Raw genomic sequence first — 13,973 nt, forward strand, 5'->3', positions numbered from 1 at the left:
TATCACCTACGTATTTCAACAAAAACCCCAAGATTGACAACATTCAGGGGAGACTCGTCCTTCTAACCCGAGCCTGAACAGTCTTACATTTCCCTTTAGAGCTGGCTAACTCTTTCAAACAGAGCGGGGGTGCAATCATTGAAAGACAGGGTCAAACAGGTTTTTCTCGAAGGGCGGCAGCTACTCATGGTCATCATATATATATATCGGGGACAGTAGCCGGGGTCAATCAAGTGGGGCTGGGACGCTTCGGGCATTCGCGCTTAGGTGCAAAGGGGTGGGGCAATCTGGGCATTGGGGGTCAATCTGGACGTTGGCGCTTGTCTCTAACAATTAAAATATTAGGATGCCATTGACATATAGTCCCCCTTATAAAAGGGCCAGATTAGGGGACCTTAGTCGTCTCACCTGTCCTTTCTTTCTTAGCCAATTCGAGTTCATTCATTTTGTAGAAAGGAGAGGTAGTAATATGGCAAATCACAATCATTTTATTATCTGTCAATTTCACCGAACACCTTTGTGTTCACAGAGTATCCAATCAGACTGGTGCCAGCGGGGCACAAAATATATATACAAAAAAGGAAGATGGAACAGGGGGACTCTCGTAGAGAGTGAGAGTCGTCCGCAACCTAAACGAGCTATTCAGTACACATATGACATGTAGAGAGAGAGAGAGAGAGAGAGAGAGAGACAGATAGAGGGAGAGAGGGAGATCGAGGGGAGAGAGAGAAAGAGACGTGTACGGCAACAGGTCGTTTAGTGCATTCATAACACAGAACGGTAGGGGTCAGGTAACACGGAAACACAAGACAGAGGGAGGACATAAAACTCGTACATTACATACACACAAACTCAGACAGGGGAAGGCAGTACATGTGTTACATACAAAAAGGGTTCATGACAAAACATAAAACAGTTATTGGCCAAAGAGAACTTCTGCATGCTGCGCATCTTTAGTATCCTATTTATCTATGTGCTTAGCTCTTTTTACCTTTTTCCTCCTTTTTCTCTCATTTACTATCTTCGTGAGTGTTCTCAGTCGCTAATACTTACACCGTGGTCAGTCGATCTGAAATTAACCTGGTCGCGCTATTTACCCATGGTTGGATCTTAAACCATTTTTCAGTTCCTTCCTTTGGTGGGAAGTTCTCCAGGCTGAGGCAACGGCAAGTATTGATCGGGAGATCAGTCGGACAGTTTGGCTAGATCTATAATGGTGTGAGAAGGGGGGCAGTACATTTTGAACATCAGCAACATTTCTAACTTCCCAGACGGGTGGTGCCTTGGTAACCCTTACCCATGCACTCTTCTTTGTCCTTTCCCTATCTAGTCAAAACGTCTAGTTACATTATCTAACGTGTTATTTCGAGTCAATTTTCGTCATACAGTACCCGTCAAGTTTCTATGTCAGTCCATCCTCCCAGTCGCTACGTTCTAAGGAGGAACAGTCATGTTTAAGTCTACGTCTTTTAAAAACTTATCATCATAAGGACTATGCACATATTCCCTTCTTCCCTTTTCGTCGGTGGTTCAATCATCGTTCTCCCATACTTCAGCCGATGTTCCAATGCGACCTGCAGAAGGGAGGAGAAAGAAGGGGTGGGGGGGGGCAGCATTCAAACCACATCAACATGCAGTAATCTGGAAATGTTTTTACCTACCACATACTCGACCTATCTCCACGTAGTGCATTTCTTTACCATCTCGGCGTTTAAGCCCAGAAGGACCAGTAATGTCAGGTATATGATATCTACATAGGTTACTTGGTCGCAACCCCTTTTGTTGGGTGCAAGGGTGGCGGTCAGGTGGCATGGTGGTGTCGTTTTAAGTGTGTCTAAAACATTTTTCCATCTGCCTGTGACACATAATGTAGCTGTTAAATATCTGGTTCTTTTTAACCTTCAGCTTTCATCATACTTATTCTTTTGCTCATAGTAGCAAAACATTCGAAACTCATTAACGCAACCACTACAACTATGCTTTCTTTTTCAAAATACTTTTAATAAAAAAGTGTTGATGTATAAATACAGGCCTACAACCCAGTGGACCGGCCACGGAGCAGATTGGAACTGTACACAAGAAGAACGAAGTTGGTGGCAGTTCATTGCATAAAGTGCGGCAGTGCAATAAAATCGTATCAAACTTCCCTACAGAGCAAGCATGATGCATGTCAAGAATTCTGTTTTTCAATTAATTCATTAATTCAGTATCCAAATGCTCATTCACTGTCTAAATTACACCAGTTCATTTTCCCAAATCATAATTAGTACCCACCCTAAATCAGTTCATTGTCCAAACACATGATCAATATCTGTCTTACATTGCTTTCTTCTCTAAACACATACTCATTATCCATCCTATCGACTTCCATTGCCCAAAAATGCACACGTATCTCAGAGCATCAAGATTCGAGCAATCCGGGTGAACAGGGCAAAAAGTTTTGTTTCGTGTATCGGCGCCATTTTGGGCGAGGTCAGGCAGGTTCCGGTATAGTCAGAATGTCTCCAATGACTCATGGTTGGACCAGAACCTTCCGTTGGCAGTTCAAAAAGTTTTTGTGCAATGTGGTAACAGTCTAACAATATGGACCATTTAGTCAAAGAGTGGGGAGGGCGGCAACAATTTTCCTACCGGGTCACTCTGGTGTTCCACCGGAACTGAACAAGTCTGTACCTTGGCTGTGTTTTAGCCATTTCCAAACTGAGGCTGGCGCCGGCAGGAGTGCGTCGATGTCGCGGTTCCCAGTGAGGGGGACGGGGGCACCCATGCGGAGGGGTCGGGGGCCCCCCGGCTCTCATAGAATCTTCAAAGTCGAGGAGAGAAGGCATGGGGCGTGTGCCCGTCCTGGGCAAAAGACCGTTTTTCGTTGTGGACCCTCTTTAAGTAAGAGCGTTGGGGTGTCGCTGGAAGCCTCCACCTGAAGGGAGGTGGGGGAGGCTCGTTCGCGCCGCCCCCCCCTTCCAGCGACCCCGCGCCGTTCCTCGGCTCCGCCGCTTCGGTGTTGGCCGTGCCGGCTATTGAAGATGGGGGGGGTGGTCGGCGGCTGAGGCAAGACAGCCCCCCCCCCTTCCTCTTCGACAGGTGGCGGGACTACCTCCAACTCTCCAGAGGTGGACATGTGGCGGGACTACCTGTAACTATCCAGGAATTTGACATGTGGCGGGACTACTTGCAAGCGCCGCCGTTCTCGCTTTTGGCTTCGGCCTTCTTCGCGGGTCGGACCAGGCGAGAGACAGAGGGGGGGGGGTGGTCGGTGGCTGAGGCAAGACAGCCCCCCCCCGTGGCCTGCAGGGCAGCAGAAGAGGAGAGAAGGAGAGGCCATCACGGTTTTCTGGGCCGTCCGCCCCACAGCCTCCCCTTCCGACTGCGTCCAGGCGAGCCCCGCATGCCTCGAGGCCTCGCCTACCGGATGGGCGTAACCGCGGACCTGTGGCACTTCGGGAGTTTCCGGAATAGGGGTAGGTACCTATTGATTTGTATCTATTTCATGTGACCGTTATTTGGGCGTGGTGGGCAATGAGGCAGACATGTTTAGGGCAGGAATAGGCAACGGAACCTAGCTACCTCGTGGCTGCCTTAGTGTCAAGCTTGTCTTCCTTCGCCATTTTTATGTTTCTTATTGCGGGCTGTTTCTAACGTTTCTTATTTTTTTTTTTTTTAGCGAAGTTGATAATTCATCAGTGGCCTACTGATTTCGCTCGACTCTTTTTCTTGTATTTTTATGCCATAACCTATTATAAGCTATAGCGACTAGTCCACACTTAATGAACATGTCCTTATTAGGTGTGCCCTCCAGTGGAGCTGGATGGTTCATCTCTAATAAGCGGTCCGGGCTAAACAGGCTACCAACCAGTGGGGAGAAGACAGGTATGACGGTTTACAACGGGGACAAAAGTCTGCACTACCTATCTTATCACGGCGGGCAAAGACTAGACAGAATATTTCTATTCTCCGTTGTTTGCCGGCGGTGAATACCTCAAACGAACCAATACCGAATAATCGGCCAATCAAACAATTCAGTGGGGAGAATAAGTGGGCACGAAAAGTTATCGCTACCCACTCTTTCTCTACCTGCAAAGAGAGACCTTGTTCTTTCCCTGTTTGCAGACAAAGAATCTCCAGACAATAATCCACGAACGATAGTTCGGGAAACAGTGGGGGAGGAAGATAGGCACGACGGATTACAATGGGGACAAAAGTCTGCGTTACCTATCCTTCACTGTTTGCAAAGAGAGAGCCTGTTTGTTTTTCCCCGTTTGCAGACAGTGAATCTCCAGAGGTTTCAACAAAGCGTAATACTAGTATTATCCAAACAAAACAATCTTTTCTCAATTTGTCGTGTTTACACGACCTTACCCGGACCGCGTGGACGGTTTCCTGTCTCCTGGATCCAGCGCCCGATCGTCCTCTCTTCTTTGTGATGCCCGAGGCACTCCTGATGGTTCCCAGTCAGGACCGTGGATCACTCGAGAGAGGTCTGTTCAGAACTAGTGAAGGTCGGATGATCGGCTGTCAGACGAGGGTCTATCGGACACGAGCTCTTCCCGATCGTTGCAGTCGTTCACTCTGTCATCGGGACCTCTCCCACTGGATCCACGTGTCGCTGATGGGCCCCACGCTTTGGGACGCCAATTGTGGAAAAAGGTAGGGCTAGGACCTTTCTCAAGATTTGCCCGGCGCTAACCGCCCTTGTACCATTCAAGTTTACCAAGCAATGAGGCAGGCGCCGGAGACCAGAAGGCAGGAAACAGAAGTTTATTCCGACGGAGCAGAACACATCAGATCAGACAACAAGGTATCGTCTCGAGGTGCTCTAACAACTGAGCTGAGACTCAGCCTTTTATACCTTACAAAACACTTGGCATTACAGTCACAGCATTGTGAAACAAAGAAAAGATAACCCCATAATCCTCATGTCCATCCTACCCCACATGTGTTCATAGTAGGGACCCTTGACCTGCTGATAAGAGAGGGGGCAATGACGCAGCTGAATGTTCCGCTGATTATTTGGATGTGTGCGCCTGATCGTAGCCCAGGGGGTGGGGAGACCAGGATCAATAGTGGGTCCTTTGAAGAGGAGTGACTTCATACAATAGAGGGCAGTAAATGGTATCTCCTGGCTTAGGCGATGGCCTCGGACATGTGTGGTCAGTCGGACTCGGGGGAAGGGGTCATCAAAGGAGTGGTATTCATGCCGCGTGGACAATCGAGCGCGGAGGGAAGGCTTGTCAACAGAGGGGCATTCATGGAAGGAAAGGAGGTGTTGGTCAGGCGCGGCCGTGACTCCCAAGGACAGGGTCTTGCAGAAGGAGAAGGTTTATGACTTGTCCATGTGAGGGAGAAGGAGGGGGTCAGGGTGCGCGCAGGGTCAGAGTCGCACAGAGAGAGAGAGGTCTTATGACCCGTACATGAGAGAACAGGGGCAGTCAGATACAGCTGGGGGGCTATGTCAGCTGAGGCGAAGGATGCCTCTTCAAGAGGGAAATGGGGGGGGGGGGTGCCTGGGTCAAGCAGGAGGGTTGCCTTTCATAGCAGGGTCGCGCAGAGTGCTGGGTTTCATGGTCTATGCATGTGAGAGTGGGAGGGGGGGTGCTCAAATGCGCGCAGGAGGGAAGCCAGTGATTCTAATGAGTGGGCAAGAGGCCAAGGTGCCTAAAATGGCTGTCATGTACATATGGGCACGGGCTTTTACTGGCGGAGTGATACGGTCAATATTCTATGGTATTCATGGTGCATACAGGGAGAGGAGTGGGAAAAAGGGAAATGAACGCTGCTTATGTACATCAATTTGTCTATTTTCCACAGTCATAGCCTGTTTAAAATTGCACAGCCAGGCTACAGTGGTAGGGCTGGATACATGATTTACTCTGTCACTGTAACGATTGGCACAATGAGTGCTGCAGTCCATTGGTGATATTTAATTTACAGGCCCTGTCTACACTGTGGTTACCATATACTAATAAGCTAAGGATGTATAGGTAAGCTTGATATGCCAATCAGGAGTATTCTAATTTTACCTTGTTGACATGAGGAGTGCAATCACTTTATCCCTGGTTAGAAGGAGTAAGTGCACAGGGTTATATGGCCAGAAGAAATAGGGTTCAGCAAAAACTCCACAAACTTTGGGGTGACCTTACAGAAAGGGCAGATTCCCAACAGAAGCACATTGGCAGCAGAGGTGGACCCTGATAGGTGCCATGGGCAGTGACAGACTAGGTAGGCAGGATGAAAGGGTGGGCAGTGACCTTACAGGTGAATACTGATAGGAAGTGGGCACTGATGGAGAAAGTAGGCTATGATGGAGGTGATGGGCACTGATCCGAAAGACAGACACTGACAGTAGAGGTGGACATTGACGGGAGAAGTAGAAACTGTTCAGAAAGCAGGGTAGTGACCTCAGAGAGGGGCCGTGGCAGGAGAGATGGACAGTGAAGGGTGAATTGGTCAGTGACAGGAAAAGTGAATACTGATGGAAAGGAGGGGTGACAGGAGAAAGAAGCACACTGGACGCCTTGCAGAATGGCTTTCGACCTGTTCACAGCATGGAGTCAGCCCTCCTCGCTGTGACAGAACATCTCTGGTCAGCATTGAATGCTGGGCAAACATTGGCACAGATCCTATTGGGAATCACCGGCTCGGCCTTGGAATGGCTTGCTTCATTCCTTCGTGAGAGGTCTTTTTCAGTAATAGCCCCCCCCCGTTTACCTCTGGTGAACACTCTGTTAAACAAGGGGTACCACAGGGTTCCTTGCTTAGTCCCCTGCTGTTTAATATCTATGTCCAACCGTTGGCTGCAGTTGCCAACAGCAGGGGTCGGACCATGGTCTCCTACGCTGACAATACACAGTTGGTGGTGGCACTCAAAAACAACATTGGGCGGGACACCCTGAAGTTTCACTGCGACCTTGCGGCAGTGGCCGGGTGGATGACCGCTGTCTCCGGCTGAATCCCAACAAGTCGGAGATAATGTTAGTGGGAAAGGACCATGGTCAGTGTGGTGAACTCTGGTGGCCAGCTAGTCTGGGCAGGGTCCCCTCCCCTAAGCAGGCAGTGAAAAACTTAGGGGTAAGGCTGGACTCATCTCTTAACTATCGAGTCCAAACCAAAAAGACGGTAGGGACAAGCTTTGGAATCATTTGGGGCTTAGACCCCTGCTGGACTTCTGTGATGCATCTACACGTCAGGTTATCATTCAGACGTCTGTACTGTCCAGACTTGATTATGCCTGTTCTCTTTATCTGGGGTCTAACAAGGCAGAGGTTTGGAGGCTGCAAAGAGCACAAAATGCAGCAGCTAGAACCTTGTTAGGTGTGCATAGATCTTGCTCTGTGACTGAGGCCATCCGCCGCCTTCATTGGTTACCGGTGGCCAGGCGCATTGAATTTAAAGCCTTATGTATTTCCTTCAAGGCTTTGAAATTGGCAACTCCTGCTATTCTAGTCAACCTCCTTCTGCCTTATGTCCCCTCATGACACCTTCGCTCACAGGAGCAGCACTTGGTGGTAGTTCCCCGGATACAAAGAGTTTGCGCTGGTGGAAGCTCTTTTCGTAGCAGGGCGGCCATCCTTTGGAACGTTCTTCCTAGGCATATTCGTGGCCTCTGTAATTATTTAGACCTACCTCTTTCCTGCTCCGTAGTCCGTGTCTTTTTTCATCCACTTGTCAGTCTTCCTTGGATTCAGCGCAGGGGCGCCTCTGCCGAGGCAGCCGTAGCGCTTTATAAGTCGCATTCATGATGGATCTCCACTGATGAAATACACTTTTGCATCACCATCTGCCCTCCCATTCATTAAAGTTTTAGGGGAGCTCTATACAAAATATTTTCTTTAAATGAGTCTCAGCATTAGATGATTTGCTATAAGTTTGCTGTTTTTAGCACAATGCATGGGTTTAAATAAGCATTAGAAAGAAACGTGTTGGAATGCCGTTTTATATTCAAATGCATGCAGTCAAAGACAGGGATGGAAACTTCAACGCTATGAGTTTTCACTCTTTATTACAGGCCTGTCGATTCCATGTGAAGGATTGTGCTGCTTCCTTGCACTGTAGGCAAGCTCCCACATAGACACTAGAAGAGGCAGCATTTACTTTTCATATGAGTTCAGGAGCTGCAAACAGAATTTGTCGGTGTCAGAAGGGCTTATGGCGAATACAGCAACATTTTTCATTTAACTGTAAGCAGAGCAGACTAAAACACTGCTCTGCTTGGGTGTGGCAAAACCCGAATTATTACACCTGTACACACAGCAGTGAGGTGCATATATGATTGCACACCTTAGCATTAGCTGTTCAGAATTATGTATCAGTGTTCGCAAATGTCTTGTCGGGGGAAGTGTATGAATGCAAGTTGTAATTATAACAAAGTAAAATTCACCAATATGGTGGTTTTACTACCACTTTAAAGTTGGAGCTAGGGGTGGGGCGATGCAAGTTTCCAGGGAGGGTGAGACTCTCGCTACTGAAATGTGCTAAACATCCTCAAAGTCCTACACTTGCAGTTAATTTGTTAATGATGTGTGAAATATCCCCAAACACTCCCATATCTACATGGGATGTAGGGTACTAGAACTCTGCAGGGAAAACACGGCTGTGATCAAAAATCTAAGATGCTGCCACCTTATAAATAACTGTACACAGGTAGATTTTCAGTAGGCTGAAAATCAGTGAGTTTTTATCGAGTCATGAAATCATGAATCTATATTTCTTCAGGACAGTATGCCTTAGACATTTTGTGAATTCCGTAGGTGTGACCTACTGACATTTTAAGAGGGACCCTGTAGGGAAAATTATTAAGTAATGTAAATATATATGTGGCTCACAACAATACATCTCAGCTACCCACTATGCCAACAACAGGAGACACTGATTGGATGTATCTTTAATGCTCATAAGAACAATTGTGGAACTATCTGTCACCATTGAGGTATACCGCTCTTCCTGTCAATAGGTGTAAGGCTGGAGGGAATTTGCCGCGTCCGATCCTCTCCCCTGTCCATGTATATTTTAATATGTACACAAGCCTTAACCTTTTCTTTGTATAATACTCTATTGCTTCACTGCGAAGCTCACTCTTGATACAAACATTTGCATTCAGGAAATTTCAAGGGCTAACACAATATATCATCATGATCAAAAACTTTATTTCAGCCGTCAAAGCCAAAAAAGTACATAAAAAACATAACAAGCATTACACAATATCCCTGGGGTCCCAGGTGGTGAGGGTCAGCCCGATGCCTTGCTGCTAAGCATGCTAGAGCTCCACCCCCTCACTAGTGGTCGCATGCACAACAAATGGCCGGGAACAGCTTCTGGGTCAGAAACGCTGGAGCTGTAGCTGGGGACGTGATGCGGCTGAGTTCGGTAGCTGCAGAGCTCTGGAATTCGTTTTGTGTGTGTTCGTTCTCGACAAAGAAAAGCCACTGAATAGTGCGTCGACGGAGATGATGGATGCCATCAGGTGCCTCGCTGAGGTAAAGAGGTCATCTTGGGGTTGAGGAGTCACCCTGGTAGAACAGCCCTGATCAGGCTTGCACCCTCTATATATCCCACTTATAACAGAAGTGGAAGGACTATGTTTTCATATAGACTCTCTCTACTGCTACAATGATGCCAGTGTTCTCCACAGTGAGACATCTTGGCATAGTTATATACCAGAATCGAGCATTTTGTTAAAGGGGCTCTTCAGGGATTAGTATATTTAAATAGGGCTGAATTTGGGAAAGGACAGCTGCAGAATGGTGTTAAGCATGTATTGCCCTGCCAATCTTTGTACTGTATGAATGTTCTTATTTATTTAAACATCATAGGCTTATGGTTTGAGACACAAGTGAATGCATTAATTGCCATCATCCAACTCGTGGGGGTAATTAAGAATTAGAGTAAGCTATATGAATTTGATAATATGAGTCACTTTGTCACAAAAGCACTTTTTTCTAACATGTTAGCACTTTATATTTGTTTCTGTAATATGGAGTAAATTTCACAGAGGGGGTGGAAGCAAAAGCATGTGAGTGGGTGCCAGGTCAAGGAGCCAAAAGTTTTGGGTAGGCTGAAGAAGGGAGTTAAGGCCGTTCCCCCTTCGTATGGGTCAAGGGCGGGGGCTTGGAAAGGGAAGGATGGGAAGTGGTAAGTAAGTAAGTAATCACTTTATTGCATGATTAATTAAAACCTTTGCAAACAGATAAAACTTATGTTTAAAAAAAAAACAACGTAATTTGTAATGCTAGGATTAGTTAAGTGTTGTTAGAAAGTACAGTAATTCCATAAAATTTCAAGGGAAATAAAAACTGGTGTGCAATACAACCAGTAAGGAGCATAAGATGGCGTAAAATGCAACATTTTTCGGAATGCCTATTCCTGAGGGCTCCTTTGTAATCCCAGTTCCTTTAAAATTAGTGTTAAGAATTTTGATCTTGGGAACGTTGGATCTTGGGAGCGATGGAGCTGGATTGAGGTCAAATTTGTTAAGGTCCTTCGTATTTTCTTGCATTATTATGGGTCAATTTATGACGATATTAAAGCTTTGGAGCAGATTTATGATTTGTGATTTGTTAATCAACACGGACGGTCCCATATTTATGGGGGAGATTTCAGTTTTATACAAGATCTAGGATTAGATACTTCAAAGAAGACTAAACAACAATTAAAACCAAAGAACTCGAAATTGATAACAATTATGAAGAAAGATTTTGCCCTTGTAGATCCATGGCAAGTAGATACTCGGGCCTTTCTCAGTTTACATGTTAGTCTGCAAGGTTCAAAACAGCTTCAGGACTGGATTTTTTATGTTGTAGATAAACTATTAGAAAGAGGAGATTATTACTAACTGGTTTTCAGATCATTCTGTAGTCTCCCTAGTTATAACATTAGGAATGTCACGAAAAAGAAATTCCAGATGGCAATTTGATAAATCTCTGCTTACGGACCAAATATAGATCAAAGAAATGCGTAACTTTCTACAGCTGTTTTTTAAGGATAATATAAATACTGCCACAAGTTTTATGGTGTGGGAAGCTTTTAAGGCCTCTTTTCAGGGACAGGTTATCTCTTATAAAACTAGGGCACACAAGCAGAGGGGGCAAAAGATAGATATTTTATAAAACACAGTAGAACGGGTTAAGAATGAACCCAACTGTGTGATCTCAAAAAATTATGGTGGTAAGACTCTACAACAAGAATGAAAGAGTGAAAGAACAACTAAGATTTTTTTTCTAGAAGATATTACAGGGAGTAAGGCATACCAAAAGAAAAGATTTAAAGAAAGCCAGCACATTGACTAAAATTTAGCATGGGATAGTGAAATGCAGAAGCCCCAAGTACTGGAATTGGTGGAGGATAAAGGCTGGATAGCAGAAATATTTCTTCTCCATTTTTAACAAATTTCTGCTGAAGTACGGGTAATAGACCTACAGGATTTAGTAAGTTACTTCGGCATATTGCAGTTACCACTAACCACTAGGGACAATATAAAAGCTCTAAATAGGCCCATTGAGCCCATAGAACTGACTGAAACATTAAAAGATATGGCTAGTGCAAAGGCTAGCAAGAATGATGGTATTCCTGTTGAGGTATATAAGAGATTTTTGGCTGATCTTTCCCCATTATTAACATTTCTGTTTAACCAAATGTTTGTAGAGATCCTATCTCCAAATGATTTAAGGAGCCAGTTGTGATTAGTATTTTAAAAAAGATGAAGATCCCAGTGACCCCAATCCATATCGCCCAATACGCTTATAAAATTCAGTTTACAAGATATTTATGAAAATGTGGGTAAATAGGATTGCTCCTACTGTGGTCCATGCTGACCAAACAGGATTTTTGTCAGGGTCATCAATGGCTGCCAACACCAAATCTTTGACCCAGGCTATTGATTACTTTTCAGTCAACCTAATGATGAGCGTAGAAAAAGCGTTTGACTGACTCTATTTTTTATTTTAGGAGAGTTTGGTTTTCCATCTCAATTGATAGCGATGTTAAAGGAAGTATACAAAGGGGCCAAAGAAAAGATAATGATTAATGCGGAACAGGTTCAAAAGGTTGAAATTAATGTGTGGCATCAGTCATGGAGGCCCATTATCCCCAATTCTGTTCTCTCTCTTTATTGAGCCACTGGCTGTCAAAATCTGTTCTAATCTCTCAATTTAGAACCCCATAACAGGAATGGCAAAACTTTAACTTTTTTCTTATGACATAATCGTATATCCTAAGGCTGAAAGGGCAAGGATACAGGGAATGCTGGAGGAAATCCAGGCCTTTAAAGGCCTAGGTGGTTATAAAGTCAGTGTGTCCAAAACAGATTTGCTTATGTTTAACTCTACGGATGCCCAGTTGCCAGCACGGTTACCGACTCTATCACAACGGCCCATAAGATACTTAGGGCTAGATGTAACAAAGGATTTCACAAAGTTATTCCATTGAAACTATGGTAATACCCTTACAAAGGTAAAAAGTCTATAAGAGAGGCGGATGCTATTACCCATGTCATTAGTCGGTCAAGTTTCATTGGTTACAATGTTGATACTCCCCTTGTTTGTATTTTTGTTTCTGAACCTCCCTCTGAGAGTGCCAAACTCATATTTTAGGTAATTAGACAAAGTTATGTGTGAATTTATATAGTCAAAAAAATACGCTTGGGTAAAACTCTCCACCGTTCAGAGCAGGGCAGTCTACCATTACCAGACTTTCCAACATATTATCAGGCCTCTTTAGTTAGTCAGCTGATACAATTAGCAGCAACATCATCTAACTATGCTAATTCTACTCCAAAGTATATATTAAGAGAAGGTGCAATTAATTTACCACTTTTTCTCCGGTCAGCAAAATTACCTAAGAAATCAAGATATAAGGCCATAACAACAATAGTATCACACAGCCAGCTATTTTGTAAAGCATATAATGTACCGGCATGTCATGCACTTACTCCTCTCCAAGACTGTGGCATTTGGGACTTACAGCTTTCACAAGGGGTCTTGCAGTCTTGGAGGGATCTAGGTTTTTTGAAGCTGGGTGACTTTTATAATCTTACCAACTTGATGAATTGGCACTCAATACTACAGCAAGAGCCAAAATCCAGCTGTATGGTTAAGTATTAACCAAATAACCAGTTTCCTTACAAATAACTACCTGTTGATTAATGAAACAGCAAGTACAATTATAAGGTGGATAAACAACAAGAAAATGAATGGAATAGGAAACTGGTACCTTTTGTTATGCCAGAGCGCTAATGGTAAACGTATTGAGGAGTTACTTCCAAAATTTCTGCAAGAAACATGCTGCAGGTTAAATATTAAAGAATGCCAACTATTGAGTGAGATTGGTCACAAAGCCTTGAGAGCAGCACATTTTAAAAGAACAACTTCTCTATCTAGATGGTTGGCATACTATATGCGTCATATACTTCATAAAATGTTCCCATCAACTCTGGATCGATGATTTAGATGCACGCTAAATGTTTCATATGTTTCCTGCATGCCCTAGCCGACAGCACTTTTCTCAGGAGGTTTTTAAGATTATTAGTCATTGTATGTCAATGGCTATCCTTCCATCAACGATGTTGGTCTTATTTGGCTTCTCGCATATGGGGCTCCAGCTAACAAAACATCAGCAATATTTTATTTGTATTGCATTAGCTATAACCTGGTCTTTGGTCTGCAGAATTGAACATCATCAAAGGTGCCAATAATAGGTTAGTGCCTTATTAATTTGGCTTGGACCTATCAGTTTGAGGAGGCATATGGAAAAATAATAGGGGCACTGTGCAGATTTAAGGCAACGTGGACAGACTACTCCTCCATTTCCTTCTAAATGTAAGATAAAGATCATTATGTAAGGTAGATGATCGAGGTATGTGTTGGAGTGTACAGTAAACTCCTGCTCTCAGGTAAAAAGGGTTTTTAAATGTATATATAGAAAAGAAAAGTTAATTGATGCTGCTATTATGTGGAATTGATGTTTAGGGTATTTGGATTTGAGTG

The 13,973-nt window shown here is 44.5% G+C and overlaps 1 protein-coding gene across 1 annotated transcript in view; it reads left to right on the forward strand.

Annotated features, from left to right (window-relative positions):
* TRHDE (thyrotropin releasing hormone degrading enzyme) overlaps positions 1 to 13,973 on the forward strand; it is a 1,998,244-nt gene that overhangs the window by 1,286,089 nt on the left and 698,182 nt on the right. The window lies entirely within an intron of this gene.

Source organism: Lissotriton vulgaris, chromosome 1_1 (genome assembly GCF_964263255.1).
Source record: "Lissotriton vulgaris chromosome 1_1, aLisVul1.2, whole genome shotgun sequence".
Classification (NCBI taxonomy): domain Eukaryota; kingdom Metazoa; phylum Chordata; class Amphibia; order Caudata; family Salamandridae; genus Lissotriton; species Lissotriton vulgaris.